Consider the following 25,936-nt stretch of genomic DNA (forward strand, 5'->3'; position numbering starts at 1 on the left):
GAGATTCACACAGATGATCCCTGGAATGGTAGGTTTAACATATGAGGAACGGCTGAGGATCCTGTGATTGTATTCATTGGAGTTTAGAAGATTAAGGGGAGATCTAATAGAATCTTACAAGATAATACATGGCTTGGAAAGGGTGGATGCTAGGAAATTGTTTCCGTTAGGCGAGGAGACTAGTACCCGTGGACACAGCCTTAGAATTAGAGGGGGTAAATTCAGAACAGAAATGCGGAGACATTTCTTCAGCCAGAGAGTGGTGGGCCTGTGGAATTCATTGCCACAGAGTGCAGTGGAGGCTGGGACGCTAAATGTCTTCAAGGCAGAAATTGATAAATTCTTGATGTCACAAGGAATTAAGGGTAAGTGGAGTTGAAATGCCCATCAGCCATATTGAATGGCGGAGTGGACTCGATGGGCCGAATGGCCTTACTTCCGCTCCTATGTGTTATGGTCTAATGGTCTTAAAAATGATATCTGGGGATTTTAAATTTTTCAGGTGACAATCCTTAACTTACTAGGCAGATTATATTGCAACAATGGTATGGAATTTCAGGCCTGATCTCTTTTGACTGGAGGGAAACACATTGTTGTGACATGCAAAACAAACTTAACAATTTTTAAATGGTTAATAAATTAACCACTAATAAAATGTTAACGTAGTTTGTGACTAATCAGATCAGCAAGAAATTTACTGTGTGTTGTCTATCATTAAAACATCAATAAAGAATCAAGCTAACTAGCTCTACAGAAACACTGTAATCTTTTCCATAGCAACTATTTAATTAGAGATTTCATAACTAGCAATTGAGGTTCTGGCCAAATGTTGTGTAGTAACTGAGAGCTTTCATACAGGACAAATGTGGCAACCTGTTTAAGCTTTTTTTAAAAACATTTTTTATTATCCGCATTGCTGTGGAACAATCTCAAATTATATTCTCAACTATTTAATGATACCTAATATTCTATTATTAATTTTCCTGCTACCACCTACTACCCTGTCTCAGTTCATCAAGCAGTGCTCCCTTTGAGCATCATTTGGAAATAATATTAAGGATTGCAAGGGCACAACATGTACTCTAGGTGGTGGGCTGCAATTCCATTACAAGAATGACTTGGTAGCATTCCTAATGTCTGAGTACTGCAAGATATTTATGCCAGACATTATCTGCAGATGATGTGAGAATCAAGGAGAGGAAAACCAACTTGGCCTTGGTCTCAATCTTCTTGTTGCAGATGCTTTTATCCATGAAAGTATTAGTAGCAATAATGACTGTCCATTCATTATGCAGTCACCAAAATCCAATCTTCACAATGAGCTCATACTCCATCATATTGCGTGGGATTACCAATGTGTTAAATTGGGTATATTTTGAAAAGATCCAGAAACACAAACCTAAGAATTCATAATTAACTGTGGACCATTAACAGCAACAGAACTGTTTTCAATCATTATCTGTAATCTCATGTCATATCATATAAGACATAGGAGAGGGAGCAAGGCCATTCAGTCCATCGAGTCCACTCCGCCATTTAATCATGGCTGATGGGTGTTTCAGTTCCACTTCGCCACACTCTCCCCGTAGCCCTTCCTTGCGAGATCAAGAATTTATCAATCTCTGCCTTGAAGACACCCAAAGTCCGAGCCTCCACTGAGCTCCGTGACAATGAATTCCACAGGCCCACCACTCTCTGGCTGAAGAAATGTCTCCTCATTTCCGTTCTAAATTGACCCCCTCTAATTTTAAGGCTATGCCCACAGGGCCTAGTCTCCTCATCTAATGGAAACAACTTCCCAGCATCCACCCATTCTAAACCATGCATTATCTTGTAAGTTTCTATTAGATCTCCCCTCAACCTTCTAATCTCTAATGAATACAATCCCAGGATCCTCAACTGATCATCATATGTTAGGCCCTCTATTCCAGGGATTATCTGTATGGATCTCCTCTGGACACGCTCCAGTGCCAGTATGTCATTCCTGAGGTGTGGGGCCCAAAATTGGACACAGTATTCCAAATGGGCATAACTAAAGCTTTATAAAGTCTCAGAAGCACATCACTGCTTTTATATTCCAACCCTCTTGAGATAAATGACAACATTGCATTTGCTTTCTTAATCACTGACTCAACCTGCAAATCAACTTTTACAGAAGCCTGGACTGGCACTCCCAGATCCCTTTGTACTTTGGCTTTATGAATTTTCTCACCATTTAAAAAATAGTCCATGTCTATATTCTTTTTTCCAAAATACAAGACCTCGCACTTGCTCACATTGAACTTCATCAGCCATTTCCTGGACCATTCTCCTAAAACTGTCTAAATCTTTCTGCAGCCTCCCCACCTCCTCAGTACTACCTACCTGTCTGCCTAACTTCGTATCATCGGCGAACTTCGCCAAAATTCCCCCGTACCTTCATCCAGATCATTAATATATAAAAGTGAACAGCTGCAGCCCCAACACTGAACCCTGCGGGACCCACTTGTTATCAGTTGCCATTCCAAAAAAGAACCTTTTATCCCAACTCTCTGCCTTCTGTCAGACAGCAATCCTCAATCCATGCCAGTAGCTCACCTTGTACACCATTGGCACTCACCTTACTCACCAGCCTCCCATGAGGCATCTTATCAAAGGCCTTTTGAAAGTCTAGATATATGATATCCATTGGGTTTCCCTGGTCTAACCTACTTGTTACCCAAAGCTAGACTTGAACTAGACTTATTGGTAATCTCATAACCTTAGGTTAATCTATCACCACTAGACGTCACTGCTTGGTACTGATTGACTTGCATTGTCCAGTTATTACCAAGATTCTCCCTTCTTCTCTGATCCACATCAGCTCCATAGTGCATAACAAATAACTTTCCTCCCTCACTTCACATTTTTCGATAATTCAATCCTGTTTCTCTCCCTTGGAAGATACTGAGTACTTGTTTAGGATACACAGCAATGTGGTTAACTCTTAACTGCCCTCAGAGCAATTAGGGTGGGCAATGATGAAGCCCTGATGAAGGGCTTTTGCCCGAAAAGTCGATTTTTCTGCTCCTCGGATGCTGCCTGACCTGCTGTGCTTTTCCAGCACCACTCTAATTGAAACTCTGGTTTCCAGCATCTGCAGTCCTCACTTTTGCCTGGGCAATAAATGCTGGCCTGGTCAGCGAAGTTCACATTTCAGGAACGAATATAAAACAAATACATTTTAAATAAAATCTGAAATTGTTGGAGAAACTCAGCAGGTCTGGCAGCATCTGAACAGAGAAACAGGGTTCACGCTATGCATCCCGCTACCCTTCTTCAGAAGTGATGTCATCTCGGAAAATGTGCTATTTATTTTGAAAACGTGGCTGCAGGCTAGGGAGCAAATAAGTGAGTATTTTTGGTTATTTCACTGCGAGATTTGAAATCTGTCAATTCCTACCCCTCCCCCTCTCGCTCCCGCGTCAGCCTAACGATCGCTGCCTCGAGCACTCGCACGCGACACTGTCCAACTGACAGCTTCCCTCAGCCAATGGCAGGCTAAGGGGCGGGCTTAAGATTGTGATATCTCACCAATCAACGGCCGAGCAATGGAGAGTGCGCGTGGGCGGTGGAGTGGAGTGGGGGAGGGGAGAGTCCATCCCATCCCATACCATAACCCCTACCAAGCTTTCCCATCATGGCCGGGGCCAGGGCGGCTAGTCTTTGACAGTTGGAGAAATCTTCTGCTCAGATTCCCTCTAAAGCTTGCTTCATTCGTTTCAAATAAAATCTCCAGGGCCAGCTCTGCTTGTATTCTTTTCAAACCCTTCGCCCTCCCTGACAACTGCTGAGGGGAAGGCCATGGAGTAGACGAGGATGCAGGTTCATCTGCTGTTTTTCTTTAATATTTAACACTACTCTGAAAGTTTCCATTTACACACTCGTAAACCTGGTTACGGCCAGGTCAAGTTTATGATTTGGAACAGAATCCACTTACCTGCGGCTCACACGATCGTTTGTTCTCAACACAACTCGATTCGACCGAATGTAGTGTTTTGTAGGAGGAGCTTGATATTTACATGGTTAAAAATACCGTACCAATGGGATCGTTAGCGATTACCTCTGATTTTGCTGATGACTATATGAGTGTGAGACTTACTAGTACAAGTGTTTCTAACTGGATGGGGTATAATTAATGTTTCACCAAGCCCAGACCAAAGGTAGGTAGTTCTTGTTTCCGTATTACGTAAAGAATCATAGAGGATATGGAAAGAATTTGCAAGTACTATCCCAGAACTGAAGACCATAGACCATTCGGCCCATACAGACTGCTCTGCCACTGGATCAAAATTCAAGAGGGAATTTATGGGAAATTTCCAGCCAGAAAGTGGGAAGAAGGTGAAACCCATTCTAAGAGACAGTGGATTAAATAAAGACTTGGATCTAATTAGAACTTTACAGACGTTTTCGAATCAAAATGTTCAGAGATGTTATTATACATCTGTGGAGCAGGTGCGACTTGAAACTGGACCTCCTAGCTCAGAGGTAGGGATACTGCTGTCACTGCACCACAAGATCCCTTGGACTGAGAGGTTTTACTTGTCAGCAAGGGCTTTTTTTTCTAGAAAAGAGAGACACTTCAGAACAGTTGAAGAAAGGCCCTTTATTTGAGGCGTTAAGTCTGTTTCTCTGTTCGCAGATACTGCCAAACCAACACTTGGTGTTTTCTTTTTAATTTTCAGCATTCACAGTATTTTGCTTTTGTTTTCATATACTGAGAGGGTGGTTCATGTGGAGCATAAATGCAGCTATTGGACTGATGGCTTTTCTTCTGTAGTAGAGAATTATATTTTCTTCAAATTGTTTGTTCCAGATTTTCAGTATGTGCTGCATTGATCTAAATGGACTTCAGTAAGGTGTTCAACAAGGTTCCTCATGGTAGACTGGTTAGCAAGGTTAGATCACACGGAATAGAGGGCGAACTAGCTACTTGGATACAGAACTGGCTCGAAGTTAGAAGACAAAGGATGGTGATGGAGGGTTCCTTTTCAGACTGGAGGCCTATGACCAGAGGTGTGCCACAAGGATCAGTGCTGGGTCCACTGCTTTTCGTCATTTATGTAAATGATTTGGATGTGAATATGGGAGGTATGGTTAGTAAGTTTACGGATGACACCAAAATTGGAGGTGTAGTGGACAGCGAAGAAGGCTACCTCAGAGTACAATGGGATCTTGATCAGATGGGCCAATGGGCCGAAGAGTAGCAGATGGAGTTTAATTTAGATAAATGCAAGGTGCTGCATTTTGGAAAGGCAAATCAGGGCAGGACTTGTACACTTAATGGTATTGCCCTGTAGCGTGTTGCTGAAAAGATCTGGAGTGCAGGTTCATAGTTCCTTGAAAGTGGTGTCGGAGCATAGATAGGTAAGTGAAGAAGGTATATGGTATGCTTGCCTTTATTGATCAGTGCATTGAGTAAAGGAATTGGGAGGTCCTGTTGCAGCTGTATAAGACATCGATTAAGCCCCTTTTGGAATATTGTGTGCAATTCTGGTCTCCTACAGGAAGGATGTTGTGAAACGTGAAAGCATTCAGAAAAGATTTACAAGGATGTTGCCAGGATTGGAGGGATTGAGCTATAGGGAGAGGTTGAATAGACTGGGGCTATTTTCCCTGGAGTGTTGGAAGCTGAGGGGTGACCTTTCAGAGATTTATAAAATCATGAGGGGCATGGATAGAGGAAATAACAAGGTCTTTTCCCTGGAGTGGGAGAGTGCAAAACTAGAGGGTGTAGGTGAGAGAGGAAAGATTTAAGGGGGACCTAAGTGGCAATTCTTTTCACAAAGAGGGTGGTGATTGTGTGGAATGAGCTGCCAAAGAAGTGGTAGAGGCTGGTACAATAATAAAATTTAAAAGGCATCTGCATAGGTATACGAATAGGATGGGTTTAGAGGAATATCAGCCAAATGCTGGCAAATGGAACTAGATTTACTTAGAATATCTGGTCAGCATGAATGAGTTGGACCGAAGGTTCTGTTTCTGTGCAGTACATCTCTATGATTCAATGTTTTTCACTTTGTTTCTGTGAATCTGAAATGTGCTCTACTACTAATGTTTCAGTGTTAAGCCCACAGCTGAAGTCCTTTCCTTGAATTATGAGCAACTAAAAGGAAAATCCTATAATTCATTCCTGGTTCCATCTCTGATTAATCTTCCCCGAGAGAAAGAAGCCATTAGGCCTGACTAGTTTGTTTACACAAGCTTCCTCCTCTGACTCTTCATCATATCAGAACAAAAGCAAAAAACTGGATTCTAGAAATCAGAAATTGAAGGAGGAACTTTCAGTTCTTGAAGAAGTAAACAGTTGAAGTGTAAGGGTCAAGCATCCTTCAGAATAGTTATGAAGAAAACAGCCTCACATTTCTGGACAAAACAGTCCCAGCTTGTTTAACCTTTCCTGGCAGCCGTATCTTAGTTTTGGTATAATCCTTGTGAATACTTTTGCTCATTTACAATTTCATGGTCGTCAATAGATTTAATTTTTATCAAATTCACATTCCACTGTCTACCATGGTGGAATTTGAACCTGGGTCCCCAGAATATTACCTGGATTTCTGGATGAATAGTTTAGCGATAATGCCACTAGGACATAGCCTCACCTTAAAGGCTGCAGACTGAGACAAATAATAAAAATAAATCATATAATTTTACAGAAGGAGATAATTTGGCCCATTGTGTCTATAAGGGCTCCTGAAAGATCTACTCAGTGAGTCCTTATCTCAGTGTCTGTCTGAATTCTGCATTTTCAAATATATATTCAACTCTCCTTTGAAGCCCCCTATGGAATCTGCTTTCATCACTATCCCAGGCTGTACATTCCGAATCCCAACAACTCCCTGAGTAAAGAAGTTTCTCGTTGTCTCACATATAGGTGTCTTGTTCAATAATCTTGAAATTATGATTCCTAGTTACTGACATACACCCAGTGGAAACAGAGTATCCTTCTTTATCCTGCCAAAATTGTACATAATTTTGAACAATACAATAAAGTCACCTCTTAATCTTCTCTGCTCCAAACAGAATTAGCCCAATTTCTCTAATTTTTCATTGTATCTAAAAATCCCTCATTCCTGATATCTTTCTAGTAAACCTCCTTTTCACTCTTTCCATGGCCATAAATAAGGTGCCCAGAACTGAACATGTTACTCCAATGTGATCCGAACAATGATTTGTATAGGTGTAGCATCACTTCCTTGCTTTATATTTATAAACCCTAGGATCCTATAAGCCTACTGAACAATTTTCAACTTGCCTGGCCACTTGCAATAGAATTAGGGTTAGACCTAATTATGCACTTGAACCCCGAGGTCTGTTTATACCTGTATTGTCCTCAAAGTTGTACCATTGAACCTGTACTGTCTCTCCATGTGTCTTCTATCAAACACATTACCTCACATATTTTTGTTAGAAATTCATGTGCTAAGTGTCTGCTCATTTGGTCAACTTGTCAATGTCTCTCTGAAGTCACTCAGCATCATCCTCACAACTCATTATTCTCCCTAGCTTTGCATCATCTGCAAATTTAGAGATTTTGCTCTCAACACCCATCTCCAAATCAATATAAATAGGCAAAATCGAGGCTCCCAAACCCAAGTCCTGGGTAGCATCACTTTCAATTTGTCTCCAGTCTGAGAAATGTCACCTACACCTAACCTCTGATTCTGATCTTTTAGCCAACTTGTAAACTATGCTGCCAAGATCCCATCAATCACAAAAATTTCTAAGCTGATAACTAATCTGCCAAATGGCACTATATCAAATACTTTCTTAAAGTCCAAGTATACAACATTCACAGCATTACTATCATCCATTGCCTGAGTCATCTCGTCAAAGAGCTTAATGAAATTTGTCAGGAATGACCTGCCCTTGACAAAGCCATGTTGACTGCCTAGTATTAACTTATTTTTCACTAAGTATATATTTATGTTATTCGGCATTATGGCCTCCATCAATTTTCCCACTATTAATATCAAGTTGACAAGTGACTGGGTTATCCTTTGCCACTTTGTTAATCAATGGCACCACATTTGCAGTTCTCCAGTCCCAGGGACTAATCCTGTGTTCAGGGAGGCCTGCAAAATTTCTGTCAACATCTCCACAAATTTATCCCCTAGCAGTTTCAGGGAATGAGTTGTTTATGAAGTGGAAAGCGGTGACTTCGGGCCCTAGCTATTCAATAGATATACATGATTTGAATATTTCCAAGTTTACTGACACAAAGCTAATTGACATTGTGAATGGTGAGGAGAATGTAAAGTGGCTCCTGCGTATGTAAGCAAATACATGGTCTTACGGAGCAGACTAAACCCGCCCCCCCCCCCCCAACAAATATATCAAGGAGATAAACGAGACCCTAACTTTTATTTAAAGGCAAGTGTAAGGTGCTGTGTTCCAGATCACATTTGATTGGTTACACCACTTTGCTTTAAGCAGATCACACTTTATTCTCCAGTTAAAATACAAACACAAGAATGAAGAATTGGTTTGACTTTAGCTGCTATAGGAAAACTTAACAGAATACTAGATTATTTAACTACTAAACAGTATCTGATCACATATAGTAAAATCCCATAAACACACCTTTGACAAAGGCAAAGTGAGTAAACAGATTGTCAGAAAATAGAGAGAAAACTCAAGTTTTTAGCTATAGCAAGAAAGACAGATTCCACAGCCAACTTCTAAATCCCAACAATCGCTGTAAGCTAAACTAAAAAAGCCCTGGTTCTGTGGGAGCCTGACTCAACCCATTCATGCTGCTTCTATTTTTCTATAGGTTCTGAACTTTATTTAATAAAAACCCAAGGCCTCAAAAGCCCTTTACTTTATTGGCTTTGAATATACGGCTCAGCACCTCGAGCTCAAAACAGTTTTCTTCAAAAAAAAGGACGAAATACATTTCTTAAAGCCATAGTATTGACGCAACTGCATGAGACTGACGGCTCAGTAATTGATCATGTTGGTTTTGTGCTGCCTTTTGTATACACTATGTAGCTGGACAATTTTCAATGTGGTTGGGTAGATGTCAGTGTCGATGTTATACTTAAACAGCTCAGCTAGGTTTGCAGTAAATTCTGGAGCACAGGCCTTCTGTACTCTTGCTGGACTGTTGTCACGGCCCATAGCCTTTATCCAACATCTCCTGCCAGTTCTTGATATTATGTAGAGTGAATTGAATTGGCTGAAGAGTAGCATCTGTTAGGAGGCCAAGATAGATCATTGACTCTGCACTTCTGGCTGAAGACTATTCCGAATGCTTCAGCCTCACCTTTTGTACTGATGCACTGGACAATTCTGTTGTTGAAGATGGGGATATTTGTTGAGTCTCCTCCTTCTATGAATTGTTTAATTGTCCACCCAATTCATGACTAGAAATGGCAGGACTGCAGAATTTGGATCTGATGGTTGTGGAATCACTTGGCTCTGTCTGTCACTTGCTGCTTATGCTGTTTGGCACACAGATCGTCCTGCTTTGTAACTTCACCAGGTTGACACCCAATTTTTAGGTTTGTGCTGCTCCTGGCTTGCCTCCAGAAGTCTTCATTGGACCAGGGTTGATCTGCTAACTTGATAGCTATGGTGGAATGAGACACATACTGGGTCATGAGATTTGCAGATTGGTTGGAATACACTTTAATTGCTATTGATGGCCCTCAGCATCTCATGGATGCCCAATCTTGGGTTGTTGGATCTGTTCAAAATCTATCCTATTTACCACAGTAATGGTGCCACATAACACAACGGAGTATCTTCTCAATGCGAAGGTGGGACTTTGTCTCAGCAAAGTCTGTGCAATGGTCACTGATACAGTTATAGACAGATGTGTCTGTGGCAGGCAGATTGGTGAAGATGAGGTCAAGTTTGTTTTCTCCTATTGGTTCCCTCACCATCTGCCACAGACTCAATCTAGCAGCAATGTCCTTTAAGACTGAACCAGTTTGGTGGCGCGATTGAGCTAGTGTTGAGGGTGACACTGAAGTCCCTCACTGACAGTACATTCTGAACCTATGCTGCCCTCAGTGCTTTCTCCAAGTCGTGAGTGTGTGTGTGCGCACGGGGAGTGGGGGGGTTGGTGAGAGGTTGGTGGGGGGGGGGCGGCGGGATGGAGTTGAGCTGGATGTGGTAATCAGGATATTTCCTTGCCTATGTTTGACCTGATGCCATGAGACTTTATGGGATCTAATGTCAATGTTGAGGACTTCATGGACAGCTTCCCTCCTAACTGGATATCAAATCTACCACATTGCCATGGGTCTGGATTCACATTCTCATTTTACAACCATCAACAATGGTTTCAAGTTCATTATAAGACTTTAAACTCCAGATCCATATTGAATTCAGATTCTATGATCTCCTATATGGGATTCAAACCTTTAGTCTCTCCTGGTGAAGGGGGGAGGGGGGTAACGATCCAGAAACTTGAGATTTCAAATTGGACTATAATCTGGTGTCATCTGACTTCTGACTTTGCCCACCCCAGTCCAACACTGGCACCTCAACATTATATATCCCAAAAAAGAGCTTGCTATTCTGAGGAGAATCGTAAAGATTGATCAAATCAGCATTCAAGTGGGATATCCAATTTGGTGTGCACTGGTGTGTGTGAAGCTTTATTGGGGGAGACTTATGGTTCAAATTCCACTTGAGGAGATCATGCAATTTGAATTCAGTAAGGATCTGGAGCTAAAAGTCTAATGATTAACTCAAAGCCATTGTTGATGGTTCTAAAATGCGAATGTGAATGCAGACCTGTGGTAGACCTGATATACAGTTAGGTGGGAAGCTGCCAAGGAAGTCCTCAATATTGAAATATTGTTGCTGGATCCCATAAAGTCTCATGGCATCAGGTCCCCTGATGAAAGGGCAAACTATTCAACTGTAACCTGGCTTCGTCTGACTTCTGTTCTTTGTGATTATTAGTAAATTTCAAAACTCCTACTGCTTGCAATCATACTGAGAATATGCTGTGTACCAGTTCGAAGCCTTCTCCAATCTAAATAACTAAACTTTGCAAATAGCAGACCAGACAACATCTGTGGAAAGAACACAAAAGTTAGAGTGTCAGACTGTCAGACTAGAAGATGCTTCTCTGTTCAGTTTAGATAGTTTACTGTAAACCTTCTAAATTGGACAGAAAAAACTGCTGCCTCTACATTAAAAAGAACGTCTCAAAAACAAATATAAATGACAATCTTTGTTTTTATTGATGCAGGCAACTCAATGCTAATTGCATCACAATATCACTTCTCTGGTATAATTATGACAAATATTACATAAAGGTTTGTTGGGTTCTTCAAAGAAAAACAGGTTTTCAAATAATTTTTCTCATGCAAGTATGAGTCAAACAGCTTTGCTATAGTCACAGAGTTTTTGGAATTAAAGTTGAAAACTGTCCATAATCTTTATTGTGCAATAATATGCTGGGGCAAAGAAACAACATTTGAAAATTTTTTTGTATTCCTTAGTGGAATGTCAACAAGGCTAGCATTTATTATGCATCCCTAAATATCATTGAGATTATGTACTGTACTAAGAATTATTCTTCAACCATTACAGTTCATGTCGCGTAAGTACCCCAGAGTTATGTTTGGTTTGGAGTTTCAGGAGATTAACCAAGTGATATTGGGAAAAAAATGGCAAAATATTTCCAAAACAGATAGGCAATTTGCAAGTTATGGTGTTTTATTGTCATTGTTCTTTTTGAAATTGAGACTACTGTTTTGGAAAATTCAGTTGAAGTGAGCCTTGACAGTGTATCTTGTAAATAGAATATACTGTCACCAATGTGCTTGAGTGACAGTGAACGTGGCTGGGGTTCCAATCAAATAGGATGTTTTGTCTTGGATGGTCTCAAGCTTCATGAGCATTGTTGGAACCGCACTCATCAAGCAATGTGGAGAATACTCCACTATGCTCCTTACTTGTGCCTTGCATTTGGCGGACAGGCTCAGGGAGTCACAAGATGAGTTACTTGCTTCACTTCCCAACCACTGATTTGCTCTTCCAGTTGATATTTATATGATTGATCTAGTTCAATTTCTGATCAGTGATAATCCCCAAGATGTTGATCGTAGAGGATTTTATGATGAGAATACCATTGAACATAAAATAGAAATGGTTAGATTCTTTCTTTCTTTCGGAGATGATCATTGTCTGGCACTTGCATGATATGAATGTTACAGACCAATCCCAAGTCTGAATATTCAGTACATTCAGTATCTGCAATTGGTACTGAAGATTCAACAGGAAGCAACACCATATCTGGCTTTATGATGGAAGGAGGGACCTAAATAAAGCAACTGAATGTCATTGGGCCTATGATATATCCTGGCAGCATCTGAGGAGCAGGAGAATCAATGTTTCAGACATTTCTGATGAAGGGCTTATGCCCAAAACATCGATTCTCCTGCTCCTCAGATGCTGCCTGACCTGCTGTGCTTTTCCAGTGCCACACCTTTCGACTCTGACCTCCAACATCTGCAGTCTTCACTTTCTGTTATTATATATCCTGAGGAGCTCCTGCAGTATAATATCCTGGAGCTGTGGTGATTGGCTTCCAATAAATGCAACCATCTTTCTTTGGACTATGGTCTAGGTATGACACCAATATGTGGAAAGTTTTCCATCTGATACTTGTTGATTTCACATTTTGCAAAGGCTCCTCGTTCCCACCTCAGTCAAATGCTGCCTTGATGTCATAGGTGCTTTGCTAGACAAAAGATATACCATAAGAGGAAGAAGAAGATGCAACACTCCCTTCAGCTAAAGACAAGAATATTGCCTTCACCACTTTAATCTGTTAAAGGTGGTATACTTTTTTTTAATCTAATGAACTAATGTATCATAACTAACCTATCGCTTCTTATTGAACTATCTGAAAATTCCTTGTGCATGGTCAACTGCCTGTAGTAGGTATCTGTGGATGCACGGAATCATGGAAAGCAATGGTCTGGTGGTATTATTGCTGTAGTGTTAATCCAGAGACCCAGCCAATGTTCTGGAAACCTGGGTTTAGAATCACATCATGACAAATGTTGGAATCTGAATTTAATACAAATTTGGAATTAAGAGTCTGATGATGGTCATGAAACCATTGTCAATTGTCAGAAAAAACCTAACTGGTTTACTAATGTCCTTTGGGGGAAGTAACTGCCATCTCTATCTGGCCTGGCCTTCATGTGACTTCAGACCCAACACAGTGGATGCCTCTTAACTGCCTCCAACCACAAGGGATGAACTCGGATTTCACCAGTTTCCTCATTTCCCCTCCCCCCACCTTGTCTCAGTCAAATCCATCAAACTCAGCACCGCCTTCCTAACCTGCAATCTTCTTCCTGACCTCTCCGCCCCCACCCCAGTCTGACCTATCACCCTCACCTTTATCTCTTTCCACCTATCGCATTTCCGACGCCCCTCCCCCAAGTCCCTCCTCCCTACCTTTTATCTTAGCCTGCTGGACACACTTTCCTCATTCCTGAAGAAGGGCTTATGCCCGAAACGTCGATTCTCCTGTTCCCTGGATGCTGCCTGACCTGCTGCACTTTTCCAGCAACACATTTTCAGCCTCTTAACTGCCCTCTGGGATGGGTAATAAATGCAGGCCTGGCCAGTGATGTCCACAACTGATGAATTAATAATGAAAACTCTATAAATCTATCACCCATCCAGATTACATTCTGTGACTTGATACTCTTAGGGATTTTTTTTGAAGTGCTGCTCAATATGGAGCAGTACAGATTGCGTTAGTGGGGTAGTGCCCTGATTGCCAACATGGACAAAAATTACTGCCAGCAGATCCCCCACGTTGGTGGGAATGGCTGGGTAGTTCCTGGACTCGGTTACATGTCGATTATGCTGGTCTTTTCACGAACTCTATGTTTTTAGTTATTGTAGATACTCGATGCTGAAATGTCAAAAGTTCCAGTTTTGATTAAAGGATCACCCCTCACACAACTCAGGGGCCAGCTCCAGCAGAGTTCCTAATATGGAGAAGCCAGCACTGTGCTAGCTGGGTCAATGTCACGTACTATCTAAGTATAAATAAAGGGTGACATTGGTGATAGGATACTGGCATTCGTGGAGTTATTTCACATGTAGCAGGCTAGAGAATGGGAGAAGATGAAGCTAAGTATGGAGGGGAGAAAGAGAAGCCGGAACTGGAGAAAGTCAGAGTCAAAGCAACTGAGAAGGAGAGAGGAACCAGGTGAATGTGGCACACTTGGGATAGTTTCAGACCCAGTGTGATAGAGCATACAGAAGGCAGAGCACTTGGTCAGTAATTGGGATGCAGCTCAGAAAGCTGTGGATGAGCTGAATGAGAAATGCAGGTTATAGGCTGCGGTCAGAGTCCTGGCAAAGAAAACAGTCCTTGCAACGACCATTTGAAATGCTATGAGGAGCTTGAAAAATAAAAGTCCCAACTTGCCGTGCTTTAAAACCACCACGGGACCAACAGAAGCGACCGACCCCGAAAGTATGATGACACCGGCACAATGGGCAAATATTTCACCAGACTAATACTAGTAATGGATTTTGGTCCATCTGCCTCCACCTAAACTGCCAATACAAATTTGCCTTCATATTTCAGGGTCAGCAATACACATAGACATGCTTGCCCTCGGGTTTTCACATTTCTCCATCAATATTTCATTAGAGGCGAGCTAAAGTACTGGGGAAGCTTTCCTGACCAGACTGCTTGTTACAATAAGTGGGTGATCTCCAATAGACAGAGACAAGGACCAAACATTTGACATTGATAAAGGAGCTTCTAACACTCTTTGTCACCCTATGATTAAAGTTAACTCCCAGAAGGCACATGATGAGGTCCAAGTCTCATACTTAGGAACTGGGATAGCTCAGGTGAAACACAAAATAGAAGGGAAGCACATTGAGGCCATAATTTGTTAGCCCCTCCCAGGGATGTGAACTCATGTTCCTTTCTGGGTTTGGTGGAATATGTTGGAATCACACCGACAGTTTCACCACTAATAGTTGCCAAATCAAAATTGGCCTTTGCAACCCCTTGCACTTCAAGTACTTTCTATGTGTGAGAAGCACTTGCGAGCTGTGTCAGGAATAGTAAAACATTTTGCCTATATTATCAGCCTGAATTCCCCAGCGTATTCTGACAGAACATGCCCCCCTTCCACTTCAGCTGGATGGGCAGGATTAAAGATGTGTGGTTAACCAAAACTGCATAGCGAGCTGGACCCTTATGTTACAGGGTCAGGTACCAAAAAACTGCTTTACTGCTAATAGCTTGAGCTAATGAGGAGACCCTATGAGTGTCTGGTAGTGGAACTATATGTCCCCAAAAGACCATTTGTGCGAAAACAAAATGGGGAAACCCAAAGGAACCTGAGGAGCAGAAGTAAGACTCCCCAGAAGAATATTTGTAGATGGATCCTGTGTGGTGGAGGATGGACACTGAGAGACAGGATGTGGTATATTGAACATAGAACAACTATGATGCCATTCCAGACTAGTTCCATGTGCCTGCATATGGTCATATCTCTCTATTCCCTGCCTATTCATGTTTCTGTCTAAATGCCTCTTAAACTCTACTAACATCCCTGGTAGCACGTTCCAAGCTACCACTGTCTGGGTAAAATACTTCCCTCACACATCTCCTTTAAACCTCCCCCCTTAGATCCTTATTTTACATCTTCATGCACATCCTGAACTCTCATTAACTGTCTTTTAAAAGACTCCCACAGGTCAGGTGTGGATTTACTGTCAAACAGCCACCCACAATCTAATTTCTCCAGTTCCTGCCTAATACTGTTATAATAAGCCTTCCCCCAATTTAGCATTTTCACTCAAGTCTTATCCTTACCCATAATTATCTTAAGACTTACAGAATTGTGATCACATTTCCCAAAATTCTCTCCCGGTACCTCTTCACCAAGCCATGCTTTATTTACACATGGAAAACATTTGACACTGATCCAGCTCCCTCAGAGCCAGCTCTAAGAGTAAACAGGATGTCTGACACTCCTGTTTTTATCCAATAGCGAGTGCTCCATGATAGGACCAGATTAACAGCCCCAGTCAGGGAACTCATATTCTATGAGATCCACCTGGCTACTCTCGTTGCAATCACTACAATAGATGTTTAACTAACATCTTTTGATCAGAAGGTCATGTTTTTGAGATCCATATCTTATCTCTTCTCTCCATCCCACATTCCTCACATACATGCCTTGCACCCATTCTTCCCTATCATCCCAATTCCAGTTTCCTCACCACCTAATGTTGGTTGATACTCCAATATATTACAGGTAGTTTTCGATTAACACTGCAGCTGAATTCCTGAAAAAATAATTATTCAATACAGATTTTTTTCTAGAGAAATCCGTACAAGAGTTTTGGATTACATTCCTGGAATGTCAAATATACAGAATATAAACAGAAAGTTAATATGAACCACCAAAACAAATATGGAAATACCTTTAAATGTTTCTTGCATCATATACAAGATTGCTTTTGTTGGTTTCTGTTCAATTCAGGATGCCAAAAGTATTTCCAAACCATCCATTATCTCAGGATGTGAATAAACTATTGAGTTGCACTTCACAGAGTTTCACTTGAGATACTGACTAATTTTATCAGTATTACATTGAATTGTATACAAAGTTGAATCAGTGAGACCCAAAGCACTTCAGATATCCACGTTTTGTTCACCACACTCAAATCTGGAGAATACATCTAATTTTGCTCTCAAATTTAACGCTTTTCTTAGCCACGATTTATTTGCTTTCACAGCTAAAGTGCTTAGAAGTCGTAATCGGCAGAGATATGACTCAGACTGAGCTTAATGACCAGAAACTTCTCCAGGAAGGCTGAGTTTTGGCCCGCATTTATTCCTCGAAGCTGTTGGGAATGGGGTAAGAACCCAGGTTATTTCAAAAATTTACATTATTGGAATGATGGGAGTAAAATGAAAACAGTGTTATAGTGAAACTGCATTAATGGATGACTATCTGTATTGAGATTTAGCACATTGTCAAGATAAGCTGTCTTTCAGTTGAGATGTTAAACCCAGGTCCTGTCTGATTTTCAGGTGGACATGAGAATTTATTGCACTACATAATGAATTGGATGTCCTGGACAAACCATTGCTTCCTTATTCAACATCATGAAAACAATTTATCATTTCTCTCATTACTGCTTTGAGATCTTGCTGTACTAATATTTGTGGTCAGGTTTCCTTAAGTGATTACACTTAAGAAGTATTCAATCAGTTTTGAAATACTCTTGGTTTCCCTGATGTTGGAACTTTAACAAATAAAGAGTTTTTTTAAGATCATTCTAGCATACTGAACCATTGCTTTTTCAACCGCTTGTGAATTAAGTCATTAACAAGTGGATAATGTGCCAGCAGCCCGGTTACAGATAGCTTCATTTAGTTTTCTACAATTACTTTGCATAATTGTGGATGGTCTGCACCTAAAACAGATTTCTAGCTTCAGAATGTGATCCTTTCAGAGAACTTCATAGTTATAGGCATGTCTGAAATTAGAAGATTCTTTTATTCTTTTGGTAATAAAATATATTTTCATCTGTATTTGTATTTGTGTTAGTTTTTGAGAGCCATTTATGACTGACTGTTCACCATCTGACCTTGCAAATGGCACTCTCAGATTCTCATGTCATGTTGCTACCTGGATACCATCTCCCTACTCAAATGAAAACTGTGCGCTCTGCTATTTTAAGAGTACACAAAAAGGCTGTCAGTATCTGCAAAGTGAAGTAGGTTAACATTCTTGTATAACCTTTCGACAGAACATTTTTTTTCCATATTTGTTTGTCAATGTAGTCTATTAACAGCTGTTTCTGTGTTTGCTTAACATGCATTCTTCTGGCATTACATTACTTTTACTATTTCACACTGGACTACAGATTGACTCTAAAGTTAGTTGTGAAACTGATATGGGGTTTCTATTTTATATTATCATTTATGTAAACCAGATGTACTCCAGAAACAATTTCTGATCAATGGATATTTTATGCGACAATTGTAGTATAAGTGTGAAGCAATTTTAGGCTGCCAAATTTACTTAGGAGTTGTTGCATTCATTTTGCAAAGGTTTATAAATTCTCAGTGCCAATGATAAGTTGTGATTTGGAGATGCCGGTGTTGGACTGGGGTGTACAAAGTTAAAAATCACACAACACCAAATTATGGTCTAACAGGTTTAATTGGAAGCACTAGCTTTTGGAGTGCTGCTGACAACCACCTGATGAAGGAGCAGCACTCCGAAAGCTAATGCCTCCAATTAAACCTGTTGAATGATAAGTTAAATTGTCATTTTTCACCAGCATTACAGAGAAATAAATAAAATGTCTTTCTTATGAATTGTCAAAGTAGCATTCACAGAGCCAATGAAATATTTGTTTTTTGTTACAGTTACTAGAGTCGTAGTTCAGCTCATTGAGTATGCACTGGTCAAAAATAAACACCCAACTATTCTAATTAATCAAATCATTTCCCAGCAGTTGGCCCATTGCCCTGCGTGCATTGGCATTGCAAGTACACATCTAAGTACTTCAAAAATGTTCTGATAGTTTCTGTCTTTACCACCCTCACAGACAGTAAGTTCCAGATTCCCACCACTCTCTAAATGAAAAATATTTTCCTCACATCTCTTCTAAACTTCCTGTCCCTTACCTTAAATCCATGTTGCTGGTCATTGATCCCTCCACCAAGGAGATTCCCTTCCAATTTATCAGTGCACACATAATTTTATACATCTCAATCATGTCCCCCTCCTCCTCAGTCTCCTCTAGTTTAAAGAAAATAACCCCAGTCTATCCAACCTCTCTTCATAATGAAAAAACTGCAGTCTAGGAAACATCCTGGTAAATCTCCTCTGCACCCTCTCCATTGCAATTACATTCCTTCTAGAATTTGGTTGGCAGAACTGCACACAGAACTCCAGCTCTGGACTAACCATTATTTTATGCAGTGCCAACATAACCTCCCTGCTCTGAAAATCTAAGCCTTGGCTAATAAAAGCAAGTATCCCATAAGCCTTCTTAATAACTTTATCCATGTGACTGTTACCTTAAGGGACTGGTGGATATGCACACCAAGATCCCTCTAATCCTTGGTGCTTCCCAGGGTACTACTACTTGTTAAGTATCCCTTTGCCTTACTTGTTCTGCCCAGGTGCAAATAAGTGAAATAGCAGATTAAACAGAAGTCAGTTAATTTTTTAAATTCTTGAATTGGATCTGGGTGTCAAGATCAAGGCCAGAATTTGCTGCCCATTCCAAATTGTCCTTGACCTGAGTGGCTTGCAAGGACATTCCAGAGGACACTTAAGAGCAAATCATTAGGGAATTATATGGACAGGACAAAGATTTCACATTTCTTTACCTAAAGGACAGAAGTGAATCAGATGGATTTTAGGACAATTGATGGTTGTTCCATGGTCACCACTGCTGAGAATAACTTTTTCAATTCCAAATTTTAATTGAAATTAAACTCACAAGCTATTGTGTGTGGATTTGAACCTATGCCCCAAAGCAGGTTTTACTAGTACAGTGACATTACCACTACTTCACCATCTTCCCCCCATTGACTTTTACTCTTGACTCCAACGTCCAATGTCTAATTATCTAACATTTACTTGAAATTACTAGTCAAATTTTGTGGAAATGTAAGTGACAATCAAAACAGGATCATCAGGTCAAAAAGCTGACAAAGATTGAGTAGCATCTTGATTCAGGGAAACTGATGGATGATTTAGTACAAGTAATGCTGGGATTTGCTAACTTAGCAAATTGGGCTTCAACACTTCAGACTGAAATGAGTAAAATTGATCCCTGCTGTTGTTTTCTCTCATCAAGTATGACATGTAGCATTGAAAGACTCGATGAAATGGTCTGCTATCTCAGGATCACCAGATGATTCACATTGTTTTAGAAATGTCACGCTATCTGGATCAAGGAATGAGATATTGATTAATTGGTAGCTGCAGGGAATAACTGCAAAAGCAAATGACATCACAAAAATGCTGATATTCATTCTCTGACACAATGGTGTGGTCCAAGATCTTGCTGTATTTTGGTCAGCTGCTTTATGAGTTTTTCATCACATCTTCTTGCACTATTGATGACTGGAAGGTTAGGTCAATGTAAATAAGCCTTGTCTGTGTTGATTATGCAGGAAGTTATCCAGGATTAAGGGAGATGATCAAGCAGACGTCAGAGGTGTAGTTCCAACCCCATCTGGCTTCATGACAGATATTTCATTGTTTGGAGTTGGGCATCAAAGCAAGGTAGTTTTTGAATGCCCATTCTAGGAACTGTTCACCATTTTTGTCTGGTACTGAGTAACTGCAATCACTGTTGTTCCTGTTAAGTTCTTATGTGGGTGACTGGGTGAGGCAATACTGGCAGAATTTGCTGTTCCCAGTTGGCATTTAAAGGCTTGTGCACATTTGCAGGATGGAAACTGCTGACCCAAATGGTGTTACAGAATTTAGTTGATGACAGTCGCATCAGTAAAGTCAGATTGGTGAGAGATAGCCTGGCTGTGTTTAGCATGAGAAGAATAGCATAGTAAGTAAAAACTTTTGGTGTCATAGTAACTTGCTTCTTCAATTCTAATATGTGTTATTTGTAGGCAACTGATGTCAATATAACATTTGATGGCAAAACCTCCAATGATATTTCATTTTGTGGTTGATTGGCCCTCAATATGAAGTTATAAGATTTGGAGAACATGCTGTAAAACCTGAGGGTTGCTCATTAATGAGACTGATGATTCTGGGATTCCACAAGGTTTTGTCGTGGAATTCAGTCTGTTGCTTAGATCATTGCTTCCCAGAGATGCTTGGATACTGACAGGTGTGACATGAATGTTGGTCCATTGTTTCCTATCATTTGGTGACCCAAGATTGCAGGCCACCTCACCTAGTCTCTTGATGCTGCATACCATGCCAAATGGGAGGAAATCGTGGCAGGAAAGGCCTCGCATTTACTTACTCGAGTTGGAGGTGCTGGAGCCTGATTTGCCACCTTGGAGCAGCCCTAAAAGATCACCTGTTCTGAATTATACATCAATCAAATTGTTAGTGCTACGCTATAGAAGCAAGGACGCAATTGGAAAATAAAATAAAATGCATCATCTGTCATGCACTGATAAAATAGTGCCGTAAAATGCAAATCATGGCATGATCCCTTCAAGATCACAGAATTAGTGAAATCATTAAGGGGCCTGGAATATGGCAAGAATGTAGGATATGACAGCATTTCACCAAAATTCTAAAAACAACTTTGCCCCCATGCTTCTGCTGTTTGACAATTCTACCCCAAAGTCATTAACTGAAACTCATTCCTGAAGGTTGACATATGACAAAGATCATTGCTGCTCAAAACCTGGAAAAAATATCTTATGATTGTGGGCAACTGATTTCACTATTTTCTGCGTGCTTTAACACCTTTTGTGTGTCTCATCCTGGAATGCAATCTCTGGCAATAAGGGCATCCCTTAATGTTGATGCAGCTAGTTTCTGCAAGGGGGACAGCACCCAAACAAGTTCTAGCACTCACGCCTGCAATGATTGTAACAAGATCAGCCAGCTGGACATCATAGAATATGAATTCCCAAATTGGTGCTGTTAATCTGTTTCAATCAGGGAGTCTTGGCTAACAAATAAAAACAGGTGTGTCAGACATCTTGTTCAGTTTCAGAGTGGCTCTGAGGGAGCTGGGATCAATGTCACTGATTATGCATTTGTAAATAAAGGGTAATTGATCATAGGATGCCGGCTTCTCGTTTCAACGACCTGTATTGAACAACATGTCTAAAACAAGCTGAAGATAGGCCTGTGCCTATGGCCACAAAACAGGTATTGCCTGAAAAACTCAGCCATGCTGGCAGCATCTGTGGATAGAAAGAAGAATTAATATTTCGGGTCCAGTGACTCTTCTTCAGAACTTCAGAATGTTCTTTTTTCCAGTCCTATTCTGCTCCCCACCCACACCCTTTCTCTGGCAAATCAATGACATTGTCAGTGCTGCTTCTCTCTCTCGTATGGAACTGTGAAAGTTTGTCTGTTTCACTTACAATTTTCACCCTGATCTCACCTTCACCTGGTCCACCTCTTGATTCTTCCTTTCCTTTGCTCGATACCTCTGTTTCCTTTCCTGGGAATAGGCTGACCACAGATATGCTCTATAAACCCACAAACTCCAACAGTTACCTTGACTGTACATCCTCACACCCTGCTTCCTGTAAAGACTTAATTCCATTCTCCCAGATTCTCCATCTCCATCGCATCTGTTCCTCTGATGCCAACTTCAACAAGGAGATCTCTGAAATATCCATCTTCTTCCTCAACTGAGGATTCCCCATCACCATCGTTAACAGAGCCCTCAGCTATGTCCAACCCATCTGTCTTACTTTGGCCCTCATCTCCTCTTTTCCCTACCACAACAGCGATAGGAACTGCCTCATCCTCACCAACCATCCCACCAGTATCCACAGTCAAAGGATCATGAGTCGCTATTTCTGCCAACTATAGTGGGAAGCCATAACTAAACACATTGTCTCCTTCCCTCCCTTGTTAGCCTTCCACAGGGACCGATCCCTCTGTGACATCTTAGTCCACTCCCCTTCCACTCCTAACACTTCCCAACACCACTTTCCCTTGCACAGGGTGTAACACCACCTTTTACTTCCTCCCTCTTCACTATCCAAGGCCCTAGACACACTTTCCAGATGAAGCAGTGATTTACTTGGACTTCAATCAATCTAATGTACTATATTCACTACTCACAATGTGTTCTCCCCTACATTGGGGAGACGTGGTGCAGACTGGATGACCACTTTGCAGAACACCTACTTTCCATCAGCAAAATTGACCCAGCAAAAATGAAGTTGCCCGCCACTTCAGAACAGTACTGTGCTTCCTGATGAACGTTTCTGTCTTAGGCTTCCTGCAGTGTTCTAGTGAAGCTCAGCCCAAGCTGGAAGAACAGCATCTCATTTTTATCTTGAGAACCCTGTAGCCTTCTGAACTCAAGATCAAGTTCAACAACTTTAGGGCTTGAGCATGTTCTCCTATTTTCTTACTCTAACAACACCCCCCTACTGCCTCCCACACCAGGCTTAGTTTTCACAATCCTCCCATTGTCAGCCATTAGTGGTCCCCATCACTCACTACGTATTCTCCTAGGCTGACCTTTAATCGTTGTTTTGTCTGCCCAACTGTTTTCCTCTCTTTCTGTCTCTGGGCTTCACCTCCACCTAATGTTTACTCCTCCCCTCCCCATCTTCAGCATTTATACCAACTTTTTTCTAGCTACAATAAGTTCTGAAGAAGGGTCACTGGACCCAAATGTTAATTCTGCTTTCTTTCCACAAATGCTGCCTGACTTACTGAGTTTTTTCCAGCAATATATGATTGTGTTTCTCATTTCCAGTACCTTCAATTCTTTGTTTTTTTTTGTATCCCTAGTGCTATTGGATCTCATAGTTATTTGCTATCGGAGTGACTCTATGTAGAATTTTACCCTTCTGGAAACATCTGAAGTGAACAACAGCAAAGGTCAAAAGTAAAACCAGCAAATCACACAAACATGTTAAAACAAATCAGCCATGATCTAATTTAATGGTACAACAGGCTTGAGGGGCTGAATGGCCTACTCCAGTCCATTTGTTACTATACGTGGGGTGCTCCATAGCTCACAATAAACTGCATGTTTCTTCCTCCCACCCCCGTCTGAAATATTTGGGAACCGAGTAAAGTTCCTAGATTTCATTATTTTGACTACCTTACAAATGTTGACTATGTGATCACTTCCCAAATACTTGGAAACAACCTGACTTCCATCTGGACTGAAGTTTGCTTAGAAGATCTTCTACTGGCCTATGGCTGTCAGGAATTTGATTTCATCAATAGGGATTATTTAAGAAAGGCTGTAAGGAAAAGTCAAAGAACTATAGTCAAGTGAGCCTTATGTCAGTGGTATATAACTTGTTGGAGAGGATTCTGAGGGATTGGATTTACATGCATTTAGAAGGGTAAGGGCGGATTAGGGATAGTCAACACGGCTTTGTGCGTGGGAAATCATGTCTCACTAAATTGAGTTTATTGAAGAGATGGTAAAGAAGATTGATGAAGGCTGAGCAGTGGACATTGTCTATATGGACTTCAGCAAAGCATTCAACAAGGTTTTGTACAATAGACTAGTTAGTAAGGTTAGATCACATGAGTCTGGAGAAGCTAGCTAATTGGATACAAAATTAGCTTTGAGATAGGAGACAGAGACTGATGGTAGTAGGTTGCTTTTCAGACTGGAGGCCCATGACCAGTGGTGTGCCACAAGGATCAATGTTGGGTACACTGCTTTTTTTTACTTATACAAAGGATTTGGATGTGAATGTAGGAGGCATGGTTGGTAAGTTTGCAGATGGCAGACAAAGGAAGCACATGGTGAGGACAGTGCAGGGGAGAGAGAGAAAGAGAGAACCTGCACAGTTACCGCCTTTGCTGTTTGAATTCGTGTATCGCTGGATATCGGAGTGCATCTGGGAAAATTAACAAACAGTGAAATTCACAACTAATCTTGGAGGAACTGTTGGGCGAAGTTCACAGCACAGAATCAGATAAGTTAATTGTTGTTTTAAGTCTGTCCAAAGAGAAAGGCTACAGTAGTGAGTATAGTGGATTCTTTCTTGATTATATGTTTTTGGACATTAGTCTCTTGATTAAACTTAAAATATAAGCCAGAGCTATTAATTTAACCTGGGGCAGTGTTTGTAGAGGAATAAGATGGTGTTATTTTCTGTGTCTGTAGATTGTGAAGGAGCAAAAATGGCCTTTGCAGTGGTATGTACTTCTTGTCAGATGTGAGAGTTTAAAAGGAATTTAAGGGTCACTGCGGATTATATCTGTCATAAATGCTGTTGGATGCAAATCTTATCAGATCGAGTGGATCGGTTGGAGAGACAGATAGAAGCGATGAGGAATTTGCAACAGCAGCAGTATGTGATGGATGGCAGTTATAGGAAGGGGGGAAGTCTCAGATACAGTCACATAGATAGGTTAACTCCAGGAAGGGTGAGAGAGTTCGGCACCTAGGCAGGAGTCTTTTGTGGATATACCCATTTCAAACAGGTATGCTGTTTTGGAAAATGTAGAGGATGATGGATTCTCAGGGGAACATAACATGAACAGCCAACTTTCTGGCATTGAGACTGGCTCTAATGCAACGAGGGGTACGTCGGCTCCCAAGAGATCAATTGTGTTAGGGGATTCTGTAGTCAGAGGTACAGACAGACATATTAGTAGCCAGCAGAGAAAAAGCAGAATGGTGTGTTGTTTCCCTGGTGCCAGGATCAAGGATGTCTCAGAGAGAGTGCAGAATTTTCTCATGGGGGAGAGGGGCCAGCAGGAGGTCATTGTCCACATTGGAACCAATGACATTGGAAGGGAAAAGGTTGAGAATCTGAAGGGAGATTACAGAGAGTTAGGCAGAAATTTTAAAAGGAGGGCCTCAAGGGTAGTAATATCTAGATTACTCCTAGTGCTACGGGCTAGTGAGGGCAGAAATAGGAGGATAGAGCAGATGAATGCATGGCTGAGGAGCTGGTGTATGGGAGAAGGATTCACATTTTTGGATCATTGGAATCTCTTTTGGGGTAGAAGTGACCTGTACAAGAAGGACAGATTGCACCTAAATTGGAAGGGGACTAATATACTGGCAGGGAAATTTGCTAGAACTGCTTGGAAGGATTTAAACTAGTAAGGTTAGGGGGGTGGGACCCAGGGAGATAGTGAAGAAAGAGATCGATCAGAGACGGGTCCAGCTGAGAACAGAAGTGAGTCAAAAAGTCAGGGCAGGCAGGGACAAGGTAGGACTAATAAATTAAACTGCATTTATTTCAATGCAAGGGGCCGAA

General features: G+C 41.1%; 2 long non-coding RNA genes across 4 annotated transcripts in view; one reads left to right on the top strand and one right to left on the bottom strand.

Annotated features, from left to right (window-relative positions):
* Positions 1 to 4,071, bottom strand: part of LOC122557654 — a 31,847-nt gene extending 27,776 nt beyond the window's left edge. The window contains exon 1 of the long non-coding RNA XR_006313892.1: positions 3,959 to 4,071. This is a non-coding gene — a long non-coding RNA (uncharacterized LOC122557654). The remainder of the gene's footprint in view (positions 1 to 3,958) is intronic.
* A 33-nt stretch (positions 4,072 to 4,104) lies between these two features.
* LOC122557655 overlaps positions 4,105 to 25,936 on the top strand; it is a 174,263-nt gene continuing 152,431 nt past the window's right edge. For 2 of the 3 annotated variants that reach the window (XR_006313894.1, XR_006313893.1), the window contains exons 1-2: positions 4,105 to 4,181; positions 16,783 to 16,904. This is a non-coding gene — a long non-coding RNA (uncharacterized LOC122557655). The other variant, XR_006313895.1, reaches the window with a different exon arrangement.

The sequence above is a fragment of the Chiloscyllium plagiosum genome, chromosome 16 (genome assembly GCF_004010195.1).
Source record: "Chiloscyllium plagiosum isolate BGI_BamShark_2017 chromosome 16, ASM401019v2, whole genome shotgun sequence".
Classification (NCBI taxonomy): Eukaryota; Metazoa; Chordata; class Chondrichthyes; order Orectolobiformes; family Hemiscylliidae; genus Chiloscyllium; species Chiloscyllium plagiosum.